The sequence below is a fragment of the Cariama cristata genome, unplaced genomic scaffold, assembly GCF_000690535.1.
Source record: "Cariama cristata isolate BGI_N322 unplaced genomic scaffold, ASM69053v1 scaffold1227, whole genome shotgun sequence".
In the NCBI taxonomy this organism is placed as follows: domain Eukaryota; kingdom Metazoa; phylum Chordata; class Aves; order Cariamiformes; family Cariamidae; genus Cariama; species Cariama cristata.
In genome coordinates, this window is record NW_009624706.1 from 85,699 (window position 1) to 97,227 (window position 11,529).

Below are 11,529 nucleotides of genomic sequence, written 5' to 3' on the forward strand. Positions count from 1 at the left end.
CTGCCGTTTGCAGAGACCACCTCTACTCCCTGGAGTCCCTCAGCCTTTCCCGTTATTGTTTTGACCCCAGCGCATTCACCCTGGGGGTGACACCAAGGATGTGACATTTTAAAAATCCCTGACACTGTTATGAACATTTCCTTTCATTTCCACACGCCTTTATCTCCTCCAGTGGGGAGCAGCCCTTCTGAGCCCTTTCTTTTCTTACCTGACCAAGGATGTGACATTTTAAAAATCCCCGACACTGTTATGAACGCTCCCTTTCATTTCCACACACCTTTATCTCCTCCAGTGGGGAGAAGCCCTTCTGAGCCCTTTCTTTTCTTACCTTACGCTGCCTGTAGCTTTTCTTTCAGTGCTCGTAACCCTGTCAGACACCTTATCAGCTTGTGCAGCTCTGTCCAGCTGAAAATTGATTATTGCCATTTGCCTACGGCCTGGTTGTCCTTTTATCTTACGCCACAGCATTTTTCATGGCTCCTCTGAATAAGCCCCTTCCCTCTAATGGTGCTGTCACCATCCTCCTCACCCATGCTGTGCACCATAGGTTCATGTTGATTCTTTCTCAGACAACATAATCTGTTGCAATTCCTGCTTCTTTTCCCAAACGTTGCCGTAACTGCAGCTTGCCAAGGCACGTGCATCATATGTGGTCTTTCCGTGTCTCCCAGCGCAGCAGACTCAGCTTACCCTTCCATTTCGGGGCTCTTTTCAGAGTCTCTGGCCATTCTTACATCAGCCTCACAGTCTGTTCTGGTTGACTTCCTTCGCTTGGCAAATCCTAATTCCTTTCTCCGGAGTTAATTCTGCTTCCCGCGGTAACCTCCAGGCTCTGCCCCAGGCAGCAATCGCAAGGGAGGCTCTTGCCAAGGTCCACTCCTGAAGCTGCAGCTTTGGCTCTGCCACATGAAGGCAAACTTTCCTTTTTGCACCCTCTATTTGAAAACCTCTTATTTATCTTTTTAGCTTTCAGGTGAGGTACGGGACTCACATTTCTACAATGGTTTCTTTGCCTGGCAGAACTAAAGATTATTTGGAAACACCAAGGAACGGCTCTTTCTCCTGCCTCTCCTGTCTTCTGCTGGCAACCTCTCTTACCCTTACTGTGCTCGACTCTCAGTTCACCAGTTTATACCCTCTTCTGGTGTCCTCTTCAGCCCCAGCGTCTTTCAGCTCTGTCAGGTCTTTTGCCATCTCTGGTCTTACACAAAGAATGTTTTCCTAGTTTGTTTTGCTCCTGAGGCTGTGCGCTGCTCTCCTGGCTACCCAAAAAAATTCCTTCTGTTGTCTTGCTCATCACAGCCCAAGCTGCGGCCGAGGAGGACGGTGAACCCCTTGGCTTTCCGTGACCGGTCACCCCTCTGTGCCCTGAGCATCCCCCTGCAGTCAGCAGGGCCCCAGGAGCTTGAGCAGTCGTGGGGACTGACTGGCTTTTCTGATGGAGTACTTGGTCACGCACAGCATGGGGCCTGCAGAGCATCTCTCCGTGTAGAGAGGAACCCAAATCACTCTTTTCTAAAGGTAGTAATGAGGCAGTGGTTTAAAGTGCTTTTCTCAAGTTCAGAGGCGCTTACATTTATAACCGTATGAGCCTTTGCTGTCTTTCTGTACCTGAAGTCTGCCTCTGATTTACACTTTTAGTTTGAGGTATATTTTATATCAGAAAGATATTCTTGCTTTTATTTGAAAAAAAAAATCACAAAAAATTGCATAAGGTGCCAACACCTCACTCACATCAAAATCCATAACAAGATCTATTTAATTCCTTATTCTAGGCTTCTATTAATGTGGAATAGTTAAGTTCCTGTGTTCATTTGGACTGAACAAACTGCAGTACTCTAAGGAAGTTCAGTGAGCTTCACCTCTGCTGTGGAGACCAGAAAGCAAAGCATCCAGCTGTCGAGGACCAGGCAGTGGTGGCACCAAATTTCCACCTAGGGCAAGGTCACAGGTTGCACCAAAAGCCACATTAGGTGAGGATCCAGCTCCTGGGCTGTCTCCTTCTGCAGTCTGAATTGCAGCAAGCTGCCTTCTGCAGTTTTGGCATCCGCCAGCATAGGTATATATTGCATTGAAGCCAGGGTCCGCGTGCAGCTGTGTACGGACATGTCCTTGTGGCTCTGCTCCCACCAACTGCTGGGGCTCCGGGAATTCATCTGAGTTCAAAGGGACTTGTGTGTGTGTGTGTAAGACTAAAGCCTAGCATGGATTTCGGTGCAATTAGAAAGCTGCCCACAGGGAGTACCCAAAAAAGACTTGTTTCTGGCCCTGTTTAGTAGGTGGGAGTTTTGACTGGGGACATTTGTGAAGCTGGGATTTCAGTGAATTGGCCAAAATGACCATGGGTCTGAAGAGCTACCTGCAAAGAGGTATTAAAATGCACAGGTTTTGCAGCTGAGGGCGCAGTCTGAGCATCCGACCATTCCACCATAATGACTTTTGTCCTAATAATAACTTAAATGGTTTCCTAAACATTAACTTGAACTTGCTCAAGGGAATGGCCTTTCTTTGCTTATAATAATTTCACATGAAGTACAGCATGCACATTGGATGGTAACTGGAGTTAATGTCAATTACGAATCACCAATTTCCTGCTCTAAATAGTATTTCTTCTCAGCAACTTCATATACGGCAAGCTGCCCTGTAGTTTTAACCCAAATTGTTTAGCTGAGACTGGCTTTCATTTAATGTTTCCTCTTTAAACGTGAAGTTTTGCACTGGGAGTGGCCACACAAACCTGAGTGGCAGAGAAATCAATTGGCTTTAATTTTTCATATTAAATAGCATAGAAAAATATCTTCTCCACTTTCCTTATTGCATTTTTACTGCAAGAAAATCACATCATGTGGGTACCGGCAGGAGATTGCAACAAAACAAGGTTGCCATTATTAGTATCTGGCTGTATATTGCTAGGTCATTTTTGCAGCTCTATGGGAATTTATGGGAAGGTTTTTGTCATTATGGAAATGTTGTTCAAATCACAGTCCTAACCTTATATTATGCTGAGGAAGGCAACGATGCCCTTCTTAATTAAGTGGAGATACTCCTGCCATCGTAGTTAGTGTTTTCTCTCTCTTGTGCAAACTGTCCTAGAAATGAAGCCGCTGTCTGACCCTCAGCGACATGCAAACTACAAGAAAGCCCTCAGGATCTGACCCTTGCTGAGGTAAGCTACTTTAAACCACATTTAGAAACATTAACCCCCCGTTTGTACTCAGGCAAAACTGCCAGTTGTGCCACTGGACGCTGTTTAGGACTTTCTGACAAACTCGGACCTCTTGAGGAACACGGGGGACAGGAAACAGCCGAAACGTTATTGTTCGTGGTTTGGGATGGTGGGGTAGAGAGACCAACTTTGGTGCCCAGGGTGCACCATATATACCATATATCACCCATATGGGGAGGTGGAGATGCAAATGCTGGAGAAACATGGGAGAAATTGCCAGAGGCATCATATGTAGGCCATATCCCAAGGTCCCAAACTCCACGTTGAAAAGCTGGCGGCATGATTGTAACTCCTTCCTTCAAGGGACTGGGGTTGGTACAGCCTGCTTTTAGATGTGGTTTGGGGATCCTGTAGGACACATCATAACTGTTCATTGCTGCTCAGATAAGCATTTGAGACGACCAGTCTTCACAGAGGGAAGGTTGGCTTTCTACTTCTATCAGATGGAAGAAATACACTGCAAATTGCCCACTGCACATCAAGCGTCATTATCCCACACTGTTTGACACAAAACTTTTCCTGCAGCCTTGGCAAAAAAGCACGATATTTTTCATTGATCTATGTACAATTATAGATATCTGGTATGTTATGTATCTACTGCATGTGCTTATAAGACAATTTGAAACAACCTTAAAGGTGGAATTCATCTGCTGTAACCAAGGCATCTCACAGCTGGATGACTAAAACTGAACTAGTCACTCCTGGCTCCCCTTGTTATTAATAGAGATAAATAGATACTGTCAAAAGGCAATTCCACCTCATCCTATCATCAGCAAGCAAACAGCCCTTCGGGCAGTACCTATTTGTGGTTTCCACTGACAATAAGAGGACCCTAGCTGGGACTGAGATCTCTGACTTCAGGAAGGATGCATAAATCCCACAAGTGCCTGCAGAACTGTTGATCAATATTGCTGAGATCCAGAGAAACACGGTAGCTTTCCTCTTTCTCCACTAGATATGAAGTAGTGGCAAAGGACACCGGAGAGGTGCAGCCAGTCACTCCAAAGGTGATGGGGACAGGGATCATGGTGGCCACAGTATCTTCCAGGAGAAAGAGACTCTACCTTCCAAAGTCTAAAGGCAGAAAAAAACCCCATGTTTACTCTTTTATTTATGATTGTCTCATAGGATTGAGTTGTCTTTTTGTCTGTCTGCCCTGACGTTACTCTCTCCCATCGCCTTTTCAACCAGCTGCCCAATTTCAACCAGTTTTAACAACAAGGCAGAGGTCTTCGAGAAAACTACGTTTCCAGACAATTTCTTGGACATGTAAGGAGCTGTGGTGCTTAGGCACGAGTGTTGCATCCTATTGCTGTCCTGCAGAAGGAAACTGAAGCACCCACAGTTTGGCAGTCTCAGGAGGTGAGGAGCCACAGCCAGCTGGGTGATGAGCACGTGCTTGCTAACTAGTGAGGGCATGCTGCCCCTTGCTCAGACAGAGGTCTGGGAGGGGGTTTAAAAGCGGTTGATAATTTTGTGGGAGGGAGCAAAGGGCAAGGTGCAACATCACACATCATCAAGAGATGCAGGGGTCAGGGAGCTGAAGGTAACGTAGAGACAAAACCTGAGTGGGTAACCATGAGGGACATAGGCTTAAAAATGTGTAGGAATCCAGATTTCTTCATTTGTCCTATACAAACTGTTCATCACGGGTCTGTGGTGAGTGGAGAGAAGCCCAAGTGTCACTAATGGCAGGCAGCAACTTTCATCAGGAGGGCAGAGCAGTGACTTCGTGCACTCGTATCACTCATGCTAACCTTCCCCTGCCTGACTGCTACCTGTCCCTCTCCCACAGACACGTTCAAGCCACTGTTCATCCCAGATCTCTCCTTGGTGTATTGTTTTCCTTGTCAGGCTCTTCAGCTTGTCTTTTCTAAGCACCGATGGAGAGGTGAAATCCTGCTTTTTGAGGAAGCAACATGGTGCATGATGATGCCAACGGGGCAAATGATTCGGTCCCACTGAATGGCAGTTAATGGTAGAACAATGTTTTTCTGAGGACAAACATGAGCCTTGTAGGTCATACAGTGGTGGAATAATGAAATCTGCAAATTGAGGTTGCAGGTCTGCAATGCATTTTATGGGGATGGAACCAGGAAGGTTGGTAGAACTCCTTGCAGAGGTGGATCTTCATCTCTTCAAAATTACAGCCTGAGTCCTTGAGGGAGGGATTTATCTCACCTAGTTTTATCTATTTAAAAAAAATAGATACTTAGTCCAACTGGGTCAGCAGAATATCTTTGGTTGTTCACAGAGAGAAAAACTGTTATTGATGCCAACCTGAAACTGGCCTGGACTGTAAGTAATTTGGGACGGAAACTCTCCATCTGCTGCTGGGAGAGCCTGAACTTAGTTTTCAGGCAACTATCGTTAAGTGACATAAACTCCCTCCGAAAGGAACTCGGATCAGAATTGACGGGAGCAGGATATTTCAGATAATCTGGAAATCTTATCTAATATCTAGGGTCATCTCAGATGTCTAATCATCTTTGAAAACCGAGCTCTGGGCTCCTGTGCTTTCCGCTTTTATTTGTTTCTTTAAAATGACTGGTTTTATGGGTGGGATTAAGTCACAGTGGTTGAGAGAGGCTGAAGATTTATGAACAGCTATGAAAAAGTTATGGGCCGTAGTGTTCTTGAGGTGGGGGGAGGCTACGTTTGACGCTTCTACTTTTGTGCTCGTGATCATGTGTAAGTTCTTTCAGAAGGCCACAAATGAGAGCATCAGTTTATAAGTCACCAGCCTGTGAGGTCAATTAACTGCTGATTAACTTCCACTTACTGCCAAACATGGTCTTGAAGCTGAAGATAAAAAATTGAAAGTCACTTTTAATTTTTTGAAAAATTTTTAGTCCAATATCTGCAGATTTTCCTGTATTAGGAATTTGTAGCTGTGGTAGCAAACCACTGAGCACTACTTCTCAAAAATACCGCTGTTTGAGGTATTATTGATAGTTGTGGAGCGTTAAAGTATGCTTAGCACCCAACAAACATTTAATACAGACATTGTCACCTGTAGATGATGCAAAGATAAGAAACCTAAGCTGCACCAGTAAAAAACATATGCATCATTTTCAGTGAAGACCGTGAGTAGGATATCTACTGTCTCCTGGAGGATTTAATCCAGAAACTGCTTAGCCAGGCCTTGCCCATGGCAGGTCCTTAGTGCAAGCAACTGGAATACATGAGCCACTTTCTCGCCCATGGAAAAAGAGAGACAACCCGGCAGCATAATGACCAAAGGGCCAACAGCCTGAATTTTAAAAGGTGTTGGCTAAATTAAAAAAGATTGCTATGTGTAGTTTATCCGTTTAAGGTAAGCGTAGTGCCAGAGCATCAGTGACATTTCAGCCTGCAGTTACAACGAGGCAAAGGTGCTGGTGAGCTCTGCCATCATCCACCTTGGGTGCCCGCGGTGGCATCTGCGAGGGAGGCAGAGAGCCGATACACATATGGTCAGGGAGAGAGACCCGGGCTTGACTTAAGAGGCAAAACAATATAAACACTGAATATGAGGGAAAAAATGTGCAGCAAAACTCACATCCTGAGAATCTCGGTCCTAAGTGGATCATTTGTTTATCCCACCAGCCAAACCTGGCTCGGCAGCAAAGCAAGCCAAAGAATGTCTCCTTTATTGTTTCCATGATGCTTACTCATCTACAAGCCATTCCCCTTTTAGATTATTCTATTTTTAAGGCATAATTTCCATCTGTTCTTTGATCTTATACCACATAAGACATTTAGCTAATAACATCATCCATCAAATACCAACTTTCCTTTAGAGTTCAAACACAATCGACACAGGACCCCGTCCATCTGCTGGCCAGTGCCTCTGAACAGACCCAGCTTGTGAATGACCAGCTATGTTGCCTATTTTTTAATTAACCAGCTAAGGTCTGTGCTTTCTGTAATGCCGCAGGATGACTACGGGGCACTCCAAAGGGAAGTGAAACGCACTCCGCTGCGGAAGAAGAGAAGAGGGGTTGGTGCATCCAGACCTGCGACGTGCTTCTTGTAAGCGGGGTCTTCCCATGGATGGAGTCTGCCTTCAGCCCCTCAGGGAATTCATTTTTTTGCATAAAACCACAATATGTATATAAAAGGTTTGAAAGATAACCATGTTCAAACTTGGCGTTCTTCAGAGGAAGGTGGGTAAAGCAACGAGATACTTTGCTTCTGTGAGCAAACTTCTGAGTTTATTTGAGAGGAACTTCAGGATTTCAGGGCAGGTTATCTGAGGCACTGGAATTGCAGATTTGCAGACAAGTATTTGTATAGAAAATGCTTGTCTGCTTACCCGACTGGAGAGCCAGGGAATGTCAGATGATTTAGGTGAGCAATTGTAGTGAAGCAGCACAGCTTGAATTAAGGATATCTGAGATCAATCACAGTTAAAAAATTCTAAGAAAAACCTTTCAGGAAAAAAAGGAGATTAATGAATAATCCAGGGAAAAGGTAGTTTTCTTATGGATATTTTCCAAGTGCAAACAGATACCGAATTTTTTAAATCGTTACTTTCAGATTCTTCACTTAGCTCTGTTACCTTGCTTCTCAGTGGTTTGCTTTCTCTTGCACACAGTGCATTTGTTTAGGAAGGAATTTGATTCAGGATTTATATTCCACTGGCTTACATATGCCACAGCGTACGTATCGCCAGATCCGAAACAATAACAACAACAAAACCCAGCGCCTACATTTCCTTCTATTTCCTGGCTTGCCAATAATAATAAGTCCCTGCAGAGGGGAGCTTGGCTGGTGGTGTTTTGTGATTTCTCAGATAACAAGAGCTTCACATTTCTGTGGAATTCCCATTTGCCAGCGAGCTGCTGCTGCCGCTGCCCTGATTGATATACGACTGCAATGGCACTTTTCCATTTGACATTCCCTCTCTCTCCCTCTCCCTCTCCCTCTCTCTCTTAAACAACAGCCCTAACTTTTGTGTGTTGCAAATATAAAAGGCAAGCCATGTGACAGAGGGACGGAAGAACAAAAGCATTTGGAAGTAACAGGACCTCTTTTTAGCTCTCTGAAGAGTTTGAGGGGAGGAAGGAGCGGTGCATTTTCCAAAGGTAAGCACACAAATAAGAGATTCTTCCAGATTTTGAGTATTACATGGACTTAAACTGAGTGCTTAATCTCTTTATCTGACAAACATATGTTCTCCTTGTACCATTTTTTAAATTAAAATGTGTTGATGTGGAATCAACACAGCTCTAGTACCTGCATCTCCCGCTTATCCTTGTATCATTACCTGTATCTCCTGTCTAAAGGATGCCTGTACGGAGTCCAGTGTGCTTCCGAGAAACTTGGTTATACATCTCTTCTTGCGAGCATGCTGGGCTCATGTCGGCAGCTCCGCGCTGGTCCTAGCCGTACGGCGTTGGAGTGAATGGACGCGCTGGACTCTGCCCTGAATTCATCCGGAGAGCGCTGGTATCGCCGGCACCCTCTTTGTCCCATTACAATAGGGCTCTATGAACATAGACAAGCCCGCTAGTTTAAAGCTGGACTGTTTACTTTTATCACTACTTATGCATGCCGTTCTCTTGCCAGTCATCTGCCGGAGTGCTTAGAATAATTTGAAACAACAGGCAATATTTATTTCTAGCTTTGTGTGTCATGCTTCGCAGGAGCACTCTTAATTTGCACATTATTATTTATCCAAACTTCTGGAAAGCTTTCCTATGGACCGGACAGCACTGGTTATGGATTAGGACAGATTTAACATACACTCTTGATTGGCTGAAACCTATGAGGAAAGCCACAGAGTTTGCCGTTGCTGTAACGCCGAGGGGTATATTTAGTAGGTAGCCGCTGCCGTCGGCGCGACACGTAATGCAGCGTGGCTGTGCGGTCGGTGGCTGACACGGGAGGATGCTGCAGGACCCCAGACCGCCTGCTGAAGGAGAGAGGGAGGCTCTCCTTCTTTGCCGGCAGCTCAGTTTGCTGTGTATCAGCGTCAGAGGCACGAGTGTAACTGTTCTCTGTGTCTTTGGGACAAAAGAAGAGTTTTACTGTTCCCAGCCCGGCGATAAAGTGTCGGTGTAGTGTAACTGCGAGGCGCAGGAACAGACACTGCCCTGAGAAAGACTGGCTGAGGAAGAAAGCCCCGTCCCCCCTGCAAGGATTCAGGTGAGTGAATTCATCCTATAAAAGTTCAAACGAATGGGTCCAGTAGCAAAAAACAGAGTAATGAAGATGGGCCATGTGAAAACCAATCTCAGCACTACGTTAGCTAACTGCTGTAGTGTCAGTAAAGAGTCGGTGTTGGGGGGTAATTTTCTTGTGGCAAATCTGAATTTGTGAGACGATGTGTGTGGACTGACTCTTGCGGGACTGTCGGGCAGATTTCTTATCCTACCCCTCAAGTTCATTTAAATTTCTCCCCATAACACGTCTTATTTGTTTCTGCCTGGGACAGACGGCATGACAAGTAACTTGTTAAGGTTTCTGCAGCTCTTTAAAGATGAAAAAATGTTCCCTTTATGCTAAATGTTACTGACAGTTCCTAAAGCTTTGTAACTGTCCCAGTGGCTGGGAGGGGAGAACTCTCCATACTGGAAAAGGACGGGCAAATGGTTATTTAAAACTAGCAGTGGGGACAAATTTATTTCAAATCAGTTCCTTATTGCAAAGTTATTTTCTAACAGAAGCAAGCCAGCTGCCTGGTGAGGTCAATAAATGCAGATGTAATAATCACAGGGCTGTTATTTGTCCCTCCTCGAAAGAACATCTACATTTTAGGACCTCTAGATTTTTGGGGGTTTTTTGGGGTTTGTTTTTTTTTTCTTTTGAATTACTAACAATGTTCACTTCTGGTCCAGCTGTGGGACCTTACTCATATCTGTGAGCAGTTATACACATGAATAATTCCCTCGACCTAAATAGAACTATTTGGTGAGCAATTACTCACCAGTTTGAATCAGGGGTTCCCAGTGTGACTGATAAATACATTGGCATGCTTTTGCTGGAATAATGGAATCTGATTTGCACTACTGGTGTTATAAGAAGATGCTTTAAGATTTTCCCGTTAAACACAAATGTCGAAGGAATAGATGTTTCAAGCTTACAAACTAAAAAGCAATTAGATTTAGCGAAGGGATACAATTAGGGGCTGCTGCTGATTAGTTACAAGCTCAGATCTCTACCTGAAGATGTCTCACATAGGTGTCCAGGGTTTGCGCAGCGCCTGGTTTGATCAGAGGCATGGACACAGATGGTTCCCCCTCCCAGAGCAGGATCCTTGTTACAGCCAGTCTTGTGTACAGCTCGCAGCTCGCAGCAGCAATACCCCAGGTAGCTACCTACGCGTGGCTGATCTCCGCAAAAGCCATCTGCCCCACCAGAGCAATCCCTCGTGTGCCATCAAGGCTTGTGATAGCATCTGTATGTTCGTGCGTGCTTGAGTTGCCAGGATTGCAATCGCTTTTGCCCAGGTGGGAGGGAAACGAGCCATCTCCTTGGGGTCTTGCACTGATGCCTGCGGTGACTGATTTGACAGGGAGTTCTCCTGGATTCGCCTTCGTTCCCCATTTCCCCTGGGGCCGACTGTGTCCCCTGCCTGGTTCTTCTGCTCTCCGATGCACTAGGAAGCGCTCAGGGTTGTTCTTGGACCTTGAAGGGAGTTGACTATCTATGCTGCAAAGCTTGCATGAAGCCACTGAGACATTTGTTTTTGCAACAAGTCTGGTGGATTATTTGTTTAACTGAAAGAAGAAGAAAAAAGACAACCTTCCCCCCCCCAATACTACCATTGTAATTAGAATTATAAATATGAGATAGATGTATTACAAATACTACAAATTCCTCTGCCTCTAATGTCCTGCTGAGTACGAGGCAAGAGTTGTCTGTATGAGTTTTAGAAAAGTTTTGCTACATGAGACTGCGCCACAGTCCCATGTTATTTGAGCAATCCACCTCCTGAGCATGGCTGGAAGCGGCCACATCAAAGAAAGACATAGAGACCCTGTGGCAGGCAGCTACAGGGTAACTTGCTGTGGCGAAGGATTTTTCCCTAACCCCATCAGCTGAACTTTCAGAGTCCTGAGAGCTTATAACTCTTCCAAAAACTCTTTAAAAATAAAACCCTTGCGACTGTAACCCTCCCATACATAACAGGTCCTTTTGCTGAGCCCAGCTAAACTTTTGCCCTCTGTGATATCTTGTTCCACTGGATCATTGTCAGTTGTGTAAACATGTGTTTCTTTTCATCAGCGTTAAATGTGCAGCCTCTCAGCTCCCCTGCCCTTCTCCACGTCCTGGTATCTCAGGATGGGGTGAGTAGCCATACCCAGATCACCCTT

The 11,529-nt window shown here is 45.1% G+C and overlaps 1 protein-coding gene across 1 annotated transcript in view; it reads left to right on the top strand.

The window, feature by feature from the left end:
• The first annotated feature begins 8,217 nt into the window (after positions 1–8,217).
• The window catches only part of NDP (Norrie disease (pseudoglioma)), a 20,081-nt gene continuing 16,769 nt past the window's right edge, over positions 8,218–11,529 (top strand). The window contains exon 1 of the mRNA XM_009703259.1: positions 8,218–8,295. The gene's annotated coding sequence lies outside the window, so the exon portion shown is untranslated. The remainder of the gene's footprint in view (positions 8,296–11,529) is intronic.